Source organism: Delphinapterus leucas, chromosome 21, assembly GCF_059928025.1.
Source record: "Delphinapterus leucas isolate spDelLeu-1000000601 "Yukka" chromosome 21, BTC_Dleu_Yukka2, whole genome shotgun sequence".
NCBI lineage: Eukaryota > Metazoa > Chordata > Mammalia > Artiodactyla > Monodontidae > Delphinapterus > Delphinapterus leucas.
In genome coordinates this window covers 14,801,912-14,815,013 of record NC_143149.1, presented here as the reverse complement: position 1 = coordinate 14,815,013, position 13,102 = coordinate 14,801,912, and the positions used below count along the sequence as shown (strand labels likewise).

The window sequence follows — 13,102 nt, the reverse complement described above, 5'->3', positions numbered from 1 at the left end:
AAACAGATAACTAATAAGAACCTAGTGTACAGCACAGGGAATTCTACTCAATACTCTGCAATGGTTTATATGGGAAAAGAATCTACAATAAGAGTGGATATATGAAAAAAAAAAAAGAATTATACTTGTCCTTTTCCTCAAGGCCTAAAAAGAATGGAAGAATCTAGATCCTAGCTTCACAGTACTTGAAACCTAACCTGACTTTTCTAAATTCTCCGTAAGGAAAGGGGCTTCAAAAGCAAAAGGAAAGATAAAATGTATAACCTTAGACATTTTTCATTGTTGCCTAAAGATCTGGTACTCTGTGAGAGCAGGGCTGAAAGAAGGCATTGGTCGGTGACCAGACTGTGTAATCTTAGCATTTCAGAATTCTCCCTGAATATAGATGTGAGGGGAGAAAAAGCTCATTAGTGTTTGCCAGTCTGAAAATTGTTTTCCAAATATTTGCATAATAATGCCTATACTGGTCTCACAGCATCTCTAAGTTTTTTTTCTTTTAAATATCTTACTTTCCCTCTTTGTTTCAAAAAACGTTTAAAAAGATTTATATAGTTGCCTAACACACTCCAAGTTATCTGAGAAACTTTTTAGACTTGAGTAGTGGGAGGAGGTGAAAACAATTTGTGAAGTATCTGATTGGGAAGGGCACCTAGAGAAAAAATTTAAAGTACGCATGTAAATAACATTTATATGAAAAATTTAAAAGACTATCATCATTTTTCCCAGACCATTATATTGCTCAGCTACATGATTTTTGCTGGAACATAAGGAAGTGGACAAGCAGAGGGAAGCTTGGAACTTAAAAAGTAAGTTACGACTTTGCCTGATAGTTTCTAAGAGGAAATTATTTATGTCTCTCTTAATACAGGGATAATAAGGGGAAGTGGAAGTCTACCGAAGATAGAGGAAAAGGCTATAAAATTTTTGATACTTGAATAAGGTATTTTAATTCCCAGATGAGGATCCAGTGACAAGTACCATAAAATCAGGATGACCCAATAAAGACTTGTGATGAGCTAATTTTACTCAAGAATGAGGAAAAAATCAGCATGAATAATAACTGAAGATTAGAGGAAAATGTATTTAATACACTTAACTTTGTAAAAAAAAATTCTGACCTAAATTATATATTATTCATTTAAATGCACAGTATTTAAATGCACTAGATAGTAATTCTCATAGACACTAAGTATAGCTTTGTTAAGCACTCTTTGTGTTTTAAAAGAGTAGAAAAGGGGCTTTGGTTTAAATCTCCCAGTTAATCATGCTCATAGGAAGTAAGAGGTTAGCTCGGCTATCTCCACACACCAGGTGGATAAATATGGACATTTGAAATATAATGCCCAGAAGATAAAATTTTTAAAAATCCTTCAGTTGTAGTCTACAAAATACATAAAAACTTTAAAAAATATTAGTATATATATATATATATCCAAACTGTCTTTAGGTTTTCCGCTACATCAGTTTTGCTAGCTGGTTACTTTAGAAAATGTAGGAAAGCCCACCTAACAGCTGCTGTTATGATTATGATTCCTCATCTTTGAAGCATACTTTCAGTGAATAATATTCTAAGCTCTATGTTAGGTTTGAGGAGGAAGTTAATTACATTCTTGAACTTTCCTGGATGGATTCAGATGTCACAATCTATTTTTTTCATTGTTTGGGCCAGAGATAGAGTCAGAAATATGTTCACTGTGACCAGGAAAAAGATCTAATCTCTCAAATTAATATTTTTAATAGTATTTATTACGGCTAAGCAGTAATTCTTCTCCCAATTTGCTTCCACATATGGACATCGAGTATTTCCCCATTTTACAGCCATTCCTCTTCTACAATGTTTCTATCAAAAAGTCATGTTTCTAAGGGCTGCATCTGGAGTTCCAGTGTTCAAAGTGTTTTCATCAGAGAACAGATAACCAGCAATAACTTCACTTGCCTTGTGATGCTCCATCTTCTACAGAAGAATCTATCTTCCCTCACAAAGCATATTCTGTAAGATCCAGCACTAAACACGTGCTAATATTAAAGAATAGAATCTCCTACTTAGATAATCAGTACTTTTACTCCTATTTCTCATTTTAATTCCTATACTCAGATACTCCTCTTAAGTGCTTTCATACTTACTGTTACCTATTTGGTTTATAAATTGTAACGTCTGCCAAGAAAATACCAGACATTTCTCATGCACTTTGGGTTCCATTTAGGATGTTAGCATTCTCTTTGTAGTTGAATTGTGAAAATATTATTTGTATATTTATATTGAACTTTTTTTGTGGAATCATATAAATCAAAATTATTTACCCTATGGCCTGACCATAGAATTTAGTGGGTATTATTTAATTTTTCAATTTTAGCCCTATATTTGACAAAAGCATGCATTTATTAATAAGTTTCCATCAGTAACAGTGATATGGTATATTTAGAATCTTTCTTCTGGATTTTTATCTAATCATATTTTCTTCTAGCTGTAAAACCAGACAAAATTCTAATCCAATCCCATTTCTTTTATTTACAAACAGTCAAATTTTGAACATTACTTAAACTCTCTCACTTTGTTTCCTTAATCTGTGTAATAAGCATAATACCACTGTCATAGGCCATTATAAAGATTCAATGACTATATATAAAATAAATAACTAATAAGGACCTACTCAATACTCTGTAATGACCTATATGGGAAAAGAATCTAAAAAAGAGTAGATATATGTATATGTAAACTGATTCGCTTTGCTGTACAGAAGAAGCTAACACAACATTGTAAATCAACTACACTCCAATAAAAATTTTTTAAAAATAATAATTAAAAAAGTCTTAAAATAAATAAGATACAAGGGTGTAATGTATAGCACAGGGACTATAGTCAATATTTTATAATACCTTTAAATGGAGTATAATCTATAAAAATATTGAATCATTATGTTGTACACCTGAAACTAATATAATATTGTAAATAACTACACTTCAGTAAAAAATACAGTAATGTAAAAAAAAGATTCAGTGAGAGGTTATGCTCAGTAAACATTACTTCCCTTAATCTAACATTTTAAAACTTTTTTTATAATTAAATTTTTTAGAGGTAATAGTAGATTCACATGGAGTTGTAAAAAATGATACAGAAATTTCTTCTTACCTTTTAATCAATTTTCCTCAATGGAAACATTTTTCAAAATTGTAGTACAATATCACAGCCAGGATATAACATTGATAGAAGCCACAGATCTTGTGCAGATTTCCCCAGTTTTATCTGTGCTACTGTGTGTGGGTAGCGTGTGTGTGTTTAAAATTTTATTTTAAAGTAATTTTAAACTTATGAAAAGCTAAAAGAATAATACTAGGAGCATTTTTTATTTTTCCTAAATCATTTTAAGTTGCCAACCTGATGCCCCATCGCCTACCAAATATATAAGTATGAATATCCAACAAACAAGGCCATTGTTCCACATAACTGCGCTATTACCATCAAAATCAGGAATTTAACATGGGTACATTATTACCATCTAATCTACAAAGTTTATTCAAGTTTCACCATTTTCCAAAAATATCCTTTCTAGAAAAGAATCCAATTCTATTCAGTTGGCACATCTGTTAAATCCTGTTCACATTGGATCTATTCTTCCATCTTTACTTGACTTACATGATTTGACACTTTTAAAAATTGTAGGACAGTTATTTTATAGTATGTCCCTCAGTTTGGGTTTGTCTGATTTTTCTTCATGACTAGATTCAAGTTAAGTATTTTTGGCAGGAGTATCAGAAAAGTAATACCAAATTATTCTCACTGCATTCTATCAACTGATAAGCAAATTCACTGTGTGCCTTGCTGGGGATATTAAACATTAGCACGTGATTAAATAGTTTCTTCCAGGTTTCCCCAGTTGTAAAGATCCTCTCTTTTACCTTTATAATTGATAAGCATTTTGCGCAGAAGTTCTTTGAATTTATAGAAATATCTTGTGCATCATTTAACTCTCACCAAAATGTTTTACATGCATTGATATTTTTGGCTGAGTTACTTATTACTGTGATAACTGCCAGATGATTTTCTTATTCTGTAGTTTTCTCCTCTATTTATTAGTTGGCATTCCACTGTTACGAAAATCTTTCACCTCTGCTCATTTAGTCATTCATTCACTTATTCATGCATTCATATCTGTATGTACTGGTGGATTTCTGTTTTATTCAATTGATTATAATATGTTGCTATTATTACTTATTTTAATGCTCAAATTGTCCCAGATTTGACCAGTGCGGATCTCAGGCTGGTTTGTGTATCTTTTGACATGGTTCTATCATATGGGGAACATTTCTTTATTTTCTGGTACATCAAAATGTTCTTGGCTCATCCGTTTCTTCCCTTCCCCAGTCCAGGAATCGGAAATTTCTCCAAGGAGCTCTGGTTCCTTTTAGTGGAGAATGGCATTTATAAAGCAAGATCTGAGTGAAAGATATGCTCATTGCTACTGGAGTATCTCTGCTCCCAGGCTCTCTCAGGACAGAGCTAGGATATATATGAACTATGTTATATACAATTATATTATCTATCCCCAGATCTTCCTTCCTTCCTCCCTCCTTCCCTCCCTTCCTTCCTATCTTCCTTGCTTTTTTCTTTCTATTTGTCATCTATTGAAAACTATAAATTCACATTAATATTTCCATATCTAATCTAACATTACAGGGTTCATTCTAGTTTTCTTTTTTTCCATATTTGTGACTCCCTTTTCTAGCATCAATAAATCGGACTCAATTTTTCTCGACATAAATAACTATTTGATTATTTACCTTCATAGGTACTCAACTCATATCAAAGCCACCATCACCCTCCTCTCCACCCTCCCCATCTCTCCGCCACCGGTGTGACAAACTTCTCAAGCTGCTTGCCTTCTGAATACCCTACACTAGCAACTACCACTTCACTCCTCCTCATGCATGCCATTCTCACCCCACTCAATCTTCAGTCTTTCACATAAGATGCCACTACTCACCTCCACCTTCAGACATCTTCCTCAACTCTCTCATCCTCGAATAACCAGGCCAGGCTGCCACCAGTGCACCCAAGCCTCCAGACACTCTGGTACCTCACTCAGATTCTGAAAGCCCCCCTTAGGCACTGCCCATAACACTGTATGGATGACAGTTTTTTCACATCTTCACCTAGTAGTTTGTTGACCAAATTAGGAAGAAAGGAATGGAGGAAATGAGGAAGTAAAGGAAAAAAAGGTGCACAGAAAGAAGGAAAGGAAGGATTTTGTTTTAAATCAGGGATCTATAGACCCCTATCTTACACTATACATAAAAATCAACTAAAATGGATTAAAAACTTAAACATAAGACCTGAAACCATAAAACTCCTAAGAGAAAACACAGGGGAAAAACCTCCCTGACATTGACCTTGGCAATGATTTTTTGAATACGACACCAAAAGCTTAGGCAACGAAAGCATAAATAAATAAACTAAAAATTTCTACATAGGAAAGGAAACCATCAACAAAATGAAAAGGCAACCCATGGAATGGGAGAAAATATTTGAAAACCATAAATCTGATAAACCATATAACTGAAAACCATATATCTGATATCCAAAATATGTAAGAAACTCATACAACTCAGTAGCAAAACAAACTCAAATAAAAAATGGGCAAAAGAGCTGAATAGACATTTTTCCAAAGAAGATATACAAATTACCATTAGATATATGAAAAGGTGCTCAACATCACTAATCATCAGAGAAATGGAAATCAGGATCATAATGAGATCTCACCTCACATCAGTTAAATAACCATTATCAAAAAGACAGAAAAGGGACTTCCCTGGTGGCGCAGTGGTTGAGAGTCCGCCTGCCGATGCAGGGGACACGGGTTCGTGCCCCGGTCCGGGAAGATCCCACATGCCACGGAGCGGCTGGGCCCGTTAGCCATGGCCGCTGAGCCTGCGCGTCCGGAGCCTGTGCTCTGCAATGGGAGAGGCCACAACAGTGAGAGGCCCGCGTATGGCAAAAAAAAAAAAAAAAAAAAAGACAAAAAAGGTAACAAGTGTTAGGGAGGATGTGGAGAAAGGGGGACCCTTATATACTTTTGATGGGATTGTAAACCGGTATACCAATTATGGAAAACAGTATGGAGGTTCCTCAAAAAATTAAAAATAGAACTACCTTATGCTCCAGAAATCCCTGTTCTGGGTATATACCCAAAGAAAATTAAAGCAGTACCTCAAAAACATATCTGTGCTCCCATATTCATTGCAGCATTATTCACAATAGCTGAAATACAAAAACAACCTAAGTGTCCATTGATGAATGATTGAGTAAAGAAATGTTTGTATGTACATACAATGAAATACTCAGCTTTAAAAAAAGGAGATTCTGCCATTTGCCACAACATGCATGAAAATGGAAGACATTATGCTAAGTGAAATAAGCCAGAATCAGAAAGAAAAATACTGCCTGATGTCATTTATATGTGAATCTTAAAAAAGTTGAATACACAGAAACAGAGTAGAACAGTGTTCACCAGGGGCTGGGAAGTGGAGGAAATGGGGAGATGTTGGTCAAAGGGTATGATGTTTCCGTTATGTAGAATTGATAAGATCTGGAGATCTAATTATAGCATTGTAACTATAGTGAATGGTACTGGATTGTGTACTGGAAATTTTCTCAGAGAGTGGATTTCAGGTGCTCTTACAACAACAACATGTTAACTGTGTGAGGAGGTGGATATGTTAATTAACTTGAATGTAGTAATCATTTCACTATATATATATGTATATATCTCAAAACACCATGCTGTGCAGCTTAAATATATACAATTTCTATTTAAAAAAAAAACAAATAAAAATAAAAGTAGAATTACCTTGAGATCCAGCAATTCCACTTCTAGAATTTATCCAAAAGAATTGAAATCAGGATCCAAAAAGTTTTAGTACCCCTATGTTCATTGCAGCACTAATCACAATATTTCCAAGTTGTGGAAACAAAAGTCCATTAACAGATGACTGTGTAAAGAAACTATGGAATATACATCTAATGGAATATTATTTAGCCTTAAAAAAGACAGGAATTCTGCAATGCATGACCATATGAATGAAGCTTAAGGACAAACGCAGTGAAATAAGCCAGTTACAGAAGACAGGTATGGCTTGATTCCATTTGTATGAGGTATCTATGAATAATCTCTAAATAGGTGCGGTACAATATTGTACCTATAGTCAACAATAACATATTTGTACATTTAAAAAATTTTAAGAGGTAGGTCTCATGTTAAATGTTATTTCTGTAATAAAATTTTAAATTTAAATTAAAAAAATACTTTCCTTTTTCAACCATCTTGGACCCTGTGGAGGCCTGCTGAGAGCAGGACTTCTAAAACAACAAATATGTCTGGAAGGCTGGTCCAAGGCCATTCTTGCTGGCTATAAGCAGTGTCTACGCAACCAGAGGGAGCACACAGCTCTCCTGAAAATTGAAGGTATATATGCTTGAGATGAAACTGAATTCTATCTAGGCAAGAGATGTGCTTATGTGTACAAAGCAAAGAACAACACAGTAACTCCTGGTGGAAAACCTAAAAAAAACAGAGTAATCTGGGGAAAAATAACTTGTGCTCATGGAAACAGTGGCATGGTTCATGCCAAATTCTGAAGCAACATTCCTACTAAGGCCATTGGACACAGAATTCGTGTGATGCTGTACCCGTCAAAGATTTAAACTTACTGAAAAATAAATAAAAGTGTGGATTTGTTCCCTTGTAAAAAATAAAATAAAAAAATAGAACCATTCTTATCTCAGTGTCTAGCATAGGACTGTACTGATTGAATACAAGGTAATAAATATTTGATGAATAAGAAAAAATTTTTAAAAACCAATCAAGAGATTTATTTATCACCTATCCCAATAGAGGTATGAGAGGGAAATTGTTCTCTTTTTAACTGGCAGTGTGGTTGTGTAAGGGAGAACGAGTAGTGAAGGAAAAAGTTAATTTAGGATATTTAAAATAGGCCAAGAGTTGCCCCCTGAAAAGTTTACAGAAATGTCACAATTTGGCTTTAGAGTCCACAACCACCTATAAAAATTAATAAAAAGACATCTTAATTAAAACAGAGTCAGGAAGCCAGAAGGGGAGCTCTCCACCCTACAAGGATTGCAGATCCCGACAGGAAGAAGAAAGACGTCCTCTTCCTGTCTGGCAAGAGCTCAGCCAATGAGAGACTGTCACAACTCAGCCAATGAAAAGTCACTATACTTGGCACTCTCAATTCCTCCAATGGACTCTTTGTTTAGTACAGCCCTCCCAACTTCCTCTTCTCCTCTTTAAAAGAGTTCTCCTCTCCTTGCTGCAGGGAGACTTGTGAGTGGCTCACCGTTGCAATTCTTTGCTGATCCTGAATAAACCCATTTTTTACTGGAGAAATAACTGGCAGTCTGTTTGTTTAAGGTCAACACTCCCCATTTTGTGCTTTTCTGTCTCACATATTGTGGACACCTAGCACCCTCATGGACTCTCCCCACCTTGCCTCCACCTATTAGCCAAGGATTTGAAACTCATTCTCATATTGTAAATAAGCAAAAGCCAATTTTTTTTCTTAGATAATGAATATGCAGAGACGAGGTGCTAAGTATTCTTTATCTACCTCACATCTTTTTCTAAACAGATGGCTTCTCTAGGCACCAACCTTGCCTTTCTTCTCCATCATGCTTAAATCTGAGGTCATGGCTCAGTTTTTGACCTGTATCTCATAACTCATTCCTCCCTAGCTCCATTTTTGACCTGTATCTCATATCTCATTCCTCCCTATCTCCACCAGACCATGCTCTAGATAGTATTCATAGCTGGTTCTTGCTTCTTAATAGACGAAAAGATAGAAAGGAAATGACTTCTCACCTGCCCAGGGGAAAAACTGATTGATTGCAGACACTATGGGTGAAGTATGGAAAAATGAATCAATGATAGGGCCCTTTGTGTCCTTTCTGACATTACGGAGGAAGACAGGCTACAGAAGACAAGCACAGGTAGGACAGCGCACCAGTTTGTCTGGCAATGGATCACCGGTGCAAAAGGCAGCAGAGTTTATACACAGAGACCAAGATGAGACCCCAGAGAAGTGGTTCTGAGAAGCCTGAACATATGATCCTGTTGCCTCTGCTGATGGTGTGGTGATCTCACACTCAGACCTTCGGTCAGACTTTCTTTAGATTTTCCTTCCCCTACAGTTTCTCGGCAGTGAGGTGTTTCATTGAACGTCTGGAGTAGCAGCATAGGAAAGTGTCATAAAAATGGAGGAAATTAAACGAAACATGCCCGGTAGGAGCCGAGCATGAATGCACCAGTTCCTGTTCTTCATTGCTGTTCTTTCCAGATGTGGAGAATTTTCGTGAAATGGAAGAAATAAAAAAAGAATGGTTAGTGGTGTCTAAAAATATGTAATTGGATTCAATGACTATTGTGCTGGAAAGGTGTTTTTCAGAAGTACTTCCTGGAGAGAAAAGACATAGGAGAAATTATATTTCGGCTGGCCTGGCAACATTATTTTCCACGCTGAGGACTGTGAATGTTTTATCTGGCTGTCATCCTATTGGCTTTGCTGAAAAATTTAACCCTTTGAACATATGTTAAGAACCGAGTGCCAAGGTAGCTGTTCAGTGTCTCCACCTCAGCTTCTAGTTGGCTGGCATTGCTGCGTATTAAAAAAAATAAGATATATTGCTGTGGAATACAGGGGAATATTTTCTTTATGGATAGAACCTTAATGGAAATGTGGAAAAGAGTCACTAATGTCTTAAAAAGTTTCTTTGCATTTAAGTTGCTTGAAATCTTCTTACCTTTCGCTCAGTGCTGTTGACTGGGGTTTTTACCGCCTGCTGTTGACAGGGTTTACCTTTTTGAAGGAAAGTCATTTTCTCGATAATTTTCTCAGTGGTTCTAATACCACTCATGATGAGTGATTAAACTTCACTTGGTCTTTTTCCTCTTTCTAATTCCACTCACAGACAGTTTTCCTTACCTGAAAGGGGAAAAAATTGTACCTTGATCTTTGAAACTATTTCATGGAGTTGCATATGCCCTCAACAAACTTCCCTACTTTGTACCCCTCATAGTTTTCTTGTCATTTGGGCTGGAAAATGATCCTATCATTTTCCAGCCCAAAGTCTGAAATAAAAGAACATATAGTTTCGATCAAAGAAAAAGGAGAGAGGCATCCTGCTGTAGCAAAGCAACTTTGACATTTTCCTTCTATTCAGAATGTTTGATTCATTCTTCCATTCATTTAATATCTATCTAGTGAAATGTACTAGCTATAAGGTAGATAATTACATATTTCAGGTGTCATTACACATTTTAGGTGTAAGGATCTCTTAGACACATTCTCTGTCCTCAGACATTTAGATTCCAGTAGGTAAGAAAAGATATTTTTAGAATAACCTAAAGGCTGCAAGAGAAGTACCCATTAAGTGCTAAAACTGAAAAGACATATGGGAAGCATGAATCAGGGAGTTATTAATTTTATTTTATGAATCAGGGAGTTATTTTATGGGGAAAGTTCCATTTGATTTGGGAAAAGAACACTGGTTGAATTTCCATGGGTGGAGATGGGGTGGGAGGAATTCAAACAAGGAAGAATGGTATAAACAAAATCCTTGACAAGGAACTGACCAATATACTTGTTTGTCTGTGTCACATGTTTCTCATGTAGGGAAGACAACGAAAGTTCCCCACACCGGTACTGCCTTTCATTTCTCATGTGTTCCTCCTAGTTCTATGCCTCAACAGGGCTCCATGGAAATGTGAACGCTTCCATGTGTCCCCCCACAAAGCTGTCTACTTAAACTGAAGTTTATGCCCAATCCATCAACCCTCAAGGTCTGAGAATTACACATATGTGATGAGGAAGTATACAAATGAATGTAGCCCCCAAATGAATTTTCAGAAGTAGAGACTCTCAGCAATGGAAAGGCAGTTGGGCCCGCTGAAAGCTTTTATGGGTTTTTTTTTTCCCTCTCTTACAACTACCCATCCCCTGCTTAAATACCTCTAGTTGCATGGGACTCACTACTCTAAGAGCCCATTTTTCCTTCTGAAAACTCTACTACAAATTTATTTTTCACATGTTAAGTGGAAACCTGAACTTCTGCCCTCCAGTTCTTTTCTCCAGGAGGACTGCTCCCCGAAGCAGTCAGGCTGTGAGAAAATCCTCTTCTGCTAGGGATAAACTCTATTTTCCTTATGTAAATTACCTACAGGTTTCTCTATAGGGTGACACACATACACAATAATTCCTACTCTCCAACCCATGATTTGGAACGTTGGATGGATTATTTTGTGTATTTACTCCTAAATTCCAAAGACCTCAAAAATGCTTGCTAAAATAAAGCTCTTACCATTAAGAATGAATCATGTGGAGAGAAAAGAATACAATCCACGTCCTTGGCAAAATAATAATAATGATAACGAAAATGATGATGATAATAATAATGGCTTTATAAACCTTTTAAAAATAAATTTACTTATTTTTATTTTATTTTTGGCTGTGTTGGGTCTTCGTTGCTGCGCGTGGGCTTTCTCTAGTTGCAGTGAGTGGGCTTCTCATCACGGTGGCTTCTCTTGTTGCTGAGCATGGGCTGTAGGCGTGCAGGCTTCAGTAGTTGGGGTTCATGGGCTCTAGAGCTCAAGCTCAGTAGTTGTGGCACATGGGCTATGTTGCTCCTTGGCATGTGGGATCTTCCTGGACCAGGGCTCGAACCCGTGTCCCCAGCATTGGCAGGTGGATTCTTAACCACTGCACCACCAGGGAAGCCCAACCTCTTTTCTTTATGACCCATTCTCTTAGGGAACCAAATAGCTTGGGTTTGTAGAGCCTTTGTTCCAGAATGTTTAAGACATGGCAATACAGTAATTCAGGAGGCAGGAGTGGCAGTGAATATTGTGTTTTCAGGGATTATTTACCACAGCCTGGCTGTGAGAGCCTATTTTGTGAAGAGATAATATTAGTTAGGACATTGGGGAAAACCACTGATTGTCAAAAGTACTGTTGAATCTTTTATAAAACCTAAGCTCGGAGACCAAAATCCAGAATGGTTCCAAGTTTTGCTTTGGCTACAGGAGCTTGTCTGCATCTCTAAATAAAACAAAAATAAACGTAACAGTTCTGTATTTCTCAATGTCTTGGTGAGTAATGCTTGTTTGTTGCCAGATATTTAGTCAAGCTGAGTCCTCCTATAGAAATTCCAAAATGCTTTGGGTGCTTTTAAGACTGTGTCCCCAGCTGGCTAGTGAAATTCCTTTCTCTAAAGTTTCAGAGGAGTTCCTGGATACCAAATCTAATGGCCTCTTCTAAACCAATTCTCTCTATTTTTATAGAGTTATACAACCCCTCTTTGAAATTCTATCCTCCTCATAGATGTAAACATATCAAGAAGAGCTAGAAAAACACAGGGCTGCAATTCAGAGCTTGGATGCTTTGGAAACTAGTTGGCTGATGACATTTTTAGAACTCTTTTTACAAAAACTGATAAAGAAGAAGGCATGTCTCTCATTAAAATTATAGATTTGCTCTTCAAATTTTTCTCATTTGGAGTTTATTTTGTAATATGCTGTGAGGTAGGCTCAAAGTCATTTTTCTCTACATAGTCAATTTTTCTAATGTGATTTAACAAATACTCTATCCTTTACCACTGATTTTTCATGCCAGCTCAACATATACCACATTCTCATATTTAAAAGGATTTGCTGAACAATCTATTCTCAATTCAATTGCTCTATTTATCTTTTTCATGCTAATGCCATATTCTTTTAAATAATATAGCTTTGTGACATCTTAATACAATAGTTTGGGTTTCTTTTTTCAGAATTGCCTTACCTAATTGTGAGCCTTTGATCTTCAATGTATTTTTTAGAATCAGCTTTTCAAATTCCCTGGTAAAATCTTGCTAGAATTTTAATTAGGAATATTGAATAATCAATTTCTACATTAATTTGGAGAGAACTGACAACAAAGTGGTGTTTCTTTCCACTTATTTTGATCTTTTTTAAAGTTCTTTAATAGAGTTTTTAAAGCGTGTGTGTGCATGCATGAGTATGAAGGTCTTATGCGTTCTCTGATAAGCTAAACTCAA

At 36.1% G+C, this 13,102-nt stretch overlaps 1 pseudogene; it reads left to right on the top strand.

Moving 5' to 3' along the window:
* Positions 1–7,368: 7,368 nt before the first annotated feature.
* Positions 7,369–7,726, top strand: LOC111173391 (large ribosomal subunit protein eL33 pseudogene; annotated as a pseudogene).
* Positions 7,727–13,102: the final 5,376 nt, after the last annotated feature.